The sequence below is a fragment of the Pseudophryne corroboree genome, chromosome 1 (genome assembly GCF_028390025.1).
Source record: "Pseudophryne corroboree isolate aPseCor3 chromosome 1, aPseCor3.hap2, whole genome shotgun sequence".
Taxonomy (NCBI): domain Eukaryota; kingdom Metazoa; phylum Chordata; class Amphibia; order Anura; family Myobatrachidae; genus Pseudophryne; species Pseudophryne corroboree.
Window position 1 is genome coordinate 425,557,369 of NC_086444.1, and position 6,334 is coordinate 425,563,702.

Sequence of the window (6,334 nt, forward strand, 5' to 3'; positions counted from 1 at the left end):
AAAAATATATTAATGTGAAAAAATTTGTTTCCACATATTAACATCATATGTGTATAGGAAAGTGCTTAAATATAACAAAGGCTTCCTAAAAGCCAAACATATTACACTTTACAACAAATTACTGTAAAAAATGAACAAGATATTACAGGTGAAACGCAGAAAATTAGAATATCGTGCAAAATTTAATTTATTTCAGTAATTCAACTTAAAAGGTGAAACTAATATATATAGACTCATTACATGCAAAGTGAGATATTTCAAGCCTTTATTTGTTATCATTTTAATGATTGTGTTTACAGCTTAGGAAAACCCCAAATCCAAAATCTCAGAAAATTAGAATATTGTGAAAAGGTTCAATATTGTAGGCTCAAAGTGTCACACCCTAATCAGCTAATTAATCCAAACCACCTGCAACAGGTTCCTGAGCCTTTAAATCAGAGCTGGCCAAACCAGTCCTAGAGATCTACCAACAGTTCACATTTTCCAGACTACCTAGCTGGTGCACAGGTGTAGTCATTAAAACTGACAATTCTACAGATCTCCAGGAGGCCTGGAAATCAAGAACTGTTGGTAGATCTCGAGGACCGGTTTGGCCAGACCTGCTTTAAAGGGTTTCTCAGTCTGGTTCAGTACAATTCACAATCATGGGGAAGACTGCTGACCTGACAGTTGTGCAGAAAACCATCATTGACACCCTCCACAAGGAGGGAAAGACTCAAAAGGAAATTGCAAAAGAAGTTGGATGTTCTCAAAGTGCTGTATCAAAGCACGTTAAAAGAAAGTAAAGTGGAAGTGAAAAGTGTGGACGAAAAAGGTACACAAGCAGGGATGACCGCAACCTGGAAAGGATTGTCAGGAAAAGGCCATTCAAAAGTGTTGGGGAGCTTCACAAGGAGTGGACTGAAGCTGGAGTTAGTGCATACCCAGCCACCACACATGGACGGTTCCTGGACCTGGGCTAAAGAAAAAAAGTACTGGTCTGTTGCCCAGTGGTCCAAAGTTCTCTTTTCTGATGAGAGCAAATTTTGCATCTCATTTGGAAACCAAGGTCCCAGAGTATGGAGGAAGAATGGAGAGGCACACAATCCAAGATGCTTGAAGTCCAGTGTGAATTTTCCACAGTCTGTGTTGATTTGGGGAGCCATGTCATCTGCTTGTGTTGGTCCACTGTGCTTTATTAAGTCCATAGTCAACGCAGCTTCTACCTGTTATGCACACCAGTGCCAGCAGGAAAGTACTGGTGTCAGAACTGTTATGCACTCCAGTGTCTGCAGGAATGTACTGGTGTTTGAACTGTTATGCAAAACAGATGGACTCACAGACAAACTGGGGGATATGACATAACGTACACAGAAGGTGATAGGGTAACAAAATACACACAAAGTGAACAGAGAAGCCCAGAGGCTAAGGAACTGGGTATCTCCCTTGTATTAGAACTGCTAAGATGGAAAAAGCAAGATGTTGTGTTTTAATACGTAGAGTACCCGAAATGCTGTTGCTAAGGGCAACAGCAAAACCCTAAAGGGTTACCAACGGGTGTGGCAGTAAACTCCTTGGTCAGAGATGGAATGATAGACACAAGGAGAATCTCCACAATCCAAATTCTCACTTGCAGTGCACAGGTTTTAGCTTACTGCCACTAAACTGACCCCTGACACCTAGCACAGTGAGACAGGATTAGACAGGCAAGTCTTAGAATACAGCCGCAAACTTGCTAAGTTCACAGAGTAGTAACAGAACCCCAGCAAGCTAAACGACTGACTCCAGTCTTACTGCTAGGTCTGGATTGGCAGAGTGTAATACCAAATTCCCAGGCCTATTTGCAGTAAGCAACAAACAAATACAAAGCTACACAGTACTGGCTAACGTTCATGAACTGACTAACCAACAAAGATTCAGCAGCATCTGCTTACCCTGAAAAGAGGCCTTATAAAGCAGGTGCTGTCCACGCCCCACTCAGACCTCACAGACTGTGAGCACAAAAACCAGCACCGGATCCCCTGCCGTGCACAGAGCCTATAACCACTGCACAGCAAAAGACCCGAACCGGAGTATCAGCTGCGCTCAGGTTACTCCACTAGCACTTGTCTCCCGGTTGCCATGACGACGTGGCAGCACAGGGCAGGAGACCCTAACAGTACCCCCCCTCTGACGAGGGGTCAAAGAACCCCTACCACCGGGTTTATCGGGGAACTGCGAGAAGAAAGAGCGTATCAGTCTGGGGGCATGAAGATCACAACTGCGCACCCACGACCGCTCCTCCGGGCCATACCCCTTCCAGTGCACCAAAAATGACAGCCGACCCCGAACCACCTTGGAGTCAAGAATCCTTTCAACAACAAACTCCCTCTGGCCACGTATCAGAAGAGGGGAAGGTCTTCCACTGGTAGAAGGATTACTAATCGCCCGTTTTAAAAGGGAACAATGAAATGTTTTATTGATACCCAAAGAACGGGGCAGATCTAACTGAAATGCCACCGGATTGATAACCCTGGTGATCTTATAAGGGCCGATGAACCGGGGCCCTAACTTATGAGATGGCTGTCTCAACTTCAAATTCTTGGTAGACAACCAGACGAAGTCTCCTAATTTGAAGCTGCAGGGTCTTTTCCGCTTATCAAAAACCCTTTTGGTCACTAATGACACAGACACAAGGGCTTTCTTCACTTTCCGCCAAATACCTCTAAGGACCGAAACCACAGAGGAACCACCAGGCGTGGAGTCCACGGGGTCAAAAGAATTGGCCTTAGGATGATGCCCATACACACAAAGGAAGGGAGAGATCCCTGTAGCAGAGTGAGCCGCGTTGTTATAGGCAAACTCCGCCATGGACAGATGAGCAACCCAGTCAGTCTGACACTTGGAGACATAACACCTGAGGAACTGCTCCAAGGACTGGTTCACCCTTTCAGTCTGCCCATTAGACTGCGGATGGTAGCCTGACGACAAGCTGACAGAAATCTGGAGATCGGAACAAAATGCCCTCCAGAATTTGGCCACAAACTGGGATCCGCGGTCAGAGACCACATCAAGTGGCAACCCGTGGAGACGCACAACATGCAGCATAAATAATTCAGACAGGCGTCTGGCTGATGGCAGCCCAACCAGTGGAACGAAGTGCGCCATCTTCGAAAACCTGTCAACGACAACCCAGATGGCTGTCATCCCCGAGGATTTGGGCAAGTCCACCACAAAATCCATTGAAATGTGGGTCCATGGCTTAGATGGGATAGAGAGTGGATGTAATGGGCCAACAGGAACCCCTCTAGGAGTCTTATTTCGGGCACAGATGTCACATGCCCGAACCCACTGATCCACATCCTTAGCCACCGAGGGCCACCACACCGCCCTAGATAGCAACTCCCGAGTTCTGGCAATACCCGGGTGACCTGCCGACTTCTTGGCATGGAATTCCAGGAACACTCGCTGTCTTAACCTAGGAGGCACAAACAAAAGACCTACCGGAAGGTCTGGAGGAGCCTGCTCCTGTGCTCTAAGGACTAATGATAAGAGGTCCTGGGTAATGCCCACTTTAATACATGATGGGGAAACAATGGGCAACGGCTCCTCGGTGGTCTCCTGGATTGGAGCAAAACTCCGCGAGAGCGCATCAGCCTTGATGTTTTTTGACCCAGGGCGATATGTTATCAAAAAATTAAAGCGAGCAAAAAACAAAGCCCATCGTGCCTGCCTGGCATTGAGACGCTTCGCTGACTCTAAATATGCCAGATTCTTATGGTCAGTGAGAATTGAGACCACAAACTTAGCCCCCTCAAGCCAGTGTCTCCACTCCTCGAGTGCATCCTTAATAGCCAACAATTCCCGGTTACCCACGTCATAATTCATCTCGGCAGGCGAAAATTTACGGGAAAAGTAAGCACAGGGATGAAGGCGATTATCAGACACTCCCATCTGAGAAAGCACTGCCCCAATACCCATCTTAGAGGCATCCACCTCCACCACAAAAGGACGCTCTGGATCTGGGTGTCGCAGCACCTTGGCCGAAACAAATGCCCTTTTGAGACGGGCAAAAGCCGCTTTAGCCTCACAAGACCAGTGAGCAACATCCGCCCCTTTCTTAGTGAGTGCCACCAAGGGCGCCACTATAGACGAAAATCCAGCGATAAATCGTCTATAAAAATTCGCAAAGCCCAGGAAACGCTGAAGCGCCTTCAAACTAGTGGGCTGCACCCAATCCAGGACTGCCTGTACCTTGGAACCCTCCATTCGGAAACCTTCTGGGGAGATAATATATCCTAGAAATGCGATTTGCTGAACTTCAAATTCGCACTTCTCCAGCTTTGCCCCAAGCCGGTGGTCTCTGAGTTTCTGGAGGGCTAAGCGTACATGCTTCCGATGTTCCTCCAGGGAATGGGAGAAGATTAGGATGTCATCTAAGTATACAACTAAGAATCTATCCAAATATTCCCTGAGCACATCATTCATGAAATCCTGGAAGACTGCCGGGGCATTACAGAGCCCAAAAGGCATCACCAAATATTCATAATGCCCTGAGTGGGTATTAAAGGCAGTCTTCCATTCATCCCCCTCTCTTATTCGGATTAGATTGTACGCACCGCGTAGGTCAATCTTAGAAAAAATGGTGGCAGTACGAAGCTGGTCAAACAAGACCGAAATGAGAGGCAGTGGGTATGAGTTTTTAATCGTGATACGGTTCAATTCCCTGAAGTCGATGCAGGGTCGCAACGAACCGTCCTTTTTACCCACGAAGAAGAACCCCGACCCAACTGGAGACTGTGAAGGTCTGATAAATCCCTTAGCCAAGTTCTCCTGAATGTACTCTGCCATAGCCTGAGTCTCAGGACGTGACAGGGAGTACAACCTGCTCTTGGGAAGCTTAGCATTTGGCAACAAATCAATGGCACAGTCATAGGGGCGATGGGGAGGTAGTACCTCTGCAACTTTTTTGGAGAACACGTCCGCAAAATCTGCATAACACCCTGGCAATCCTGGCAAACTTAGCTGCGAGAGCCTGACTGGAAGGCTCAAGCAACTCCTGAAACAATCAGTACCCCAACTAAGAATCTCCCCAGAGACCCAGTCAAATTGAGGATTGTGGGCCCTTAACCAGGGTAACCCCAACACCAATGGGGCAAAAGTACAGACAGTCACATAAAAGGACAATTTTTCAGAGTGTGTGGCTCCAATAAACAAAGAAATCTGGCTAGTGCAAGAGGTAATTTTACCTTGGGATAATGGTTCCCCGTTTAACCCACAAATCTCAATTTCCGATGCCAAGGGTACTAAGGGAACAGAGTGTTTCAGGGCGAATTGGCGGTCCATAAAAACCCCGTCGGCCCCACTGTCCACAAAGGCCTCAGTCTTGACAGTTTGACCGAGGATCTTCAAGGTCACCGGAATGATAAAAGTCTTCTTGGGAAATTCTGACTTCTGGCCTGACAGGATATTTCCCATCACCCTCAGGCCCTGAAGTTTTCCGGCTTTTCTGGGCATGATACTACCACATGACCTTTATTCCCACAGTACAAACACAACCCCTGCTGTCTCCTCCGCGTCTTCTCACGCGAGGAGAGGCGGGTAGCCCCAATCTGCATAGGCTCCTCAGAAAATTCCTCAGAGTCTGAGGTTCCCTTGGGAAGGAAGGAAATCTCAGTCTCCCTTTCAAGCCTACGCTCTCTCAGCCGTCTATCCACCCGGATGGATAACTGCATGAGCTGATCCAAGCTATCAGGCAAGGGATATTGTACCAGTTGGTCCTTTATCTGGTTAGAAAGACCTCTTCGGTACTGGTGTCTCAGGGCTGGGTCATTCCACTGGGTATCATGGGCCAACCTCCGAAACTCCGTACAGTAAACCTCAACTGGCCTGCGCCCTTGCTTAAGGATCGAAATCTGAGCCTCGGCTGAGGCCGTCTTGTCAGGGTCATCATACAACATGCCCAGTGCCGTAAAAAAAGCATCAACACTTTTAAGCGACGGACAGTCAGGCTGCAACCCATATGCCCAGACCTGTGGGTCTCCTTGTAGCAAGGAAATCACTATGCCCACCCGCTGAATCTCCGACCCAGAAGACTGAGGCCTAAGCCGGAAGTATAGCTTGCAGCTCTCCTTGAAACAAAAGAACTGCGAGCGATCTCCAGAAAAACGATCCGGGAGATTTACTTTCGGCTCCTTAACCCCTGCAGGTGCTGCTGCTGCGGGAGCTCCGCCAGCAGCCTGGGAGGTGTGCATTTTAATGGACAAATCATTAAATTGTCGAGTCAGGACCTGCACCTGATCGACCACCTGTTGCAACGTATTTTGAGGGGTATGCTCCATATTCCCACAAAATTTCAACAGGAGTATTAGGCTGC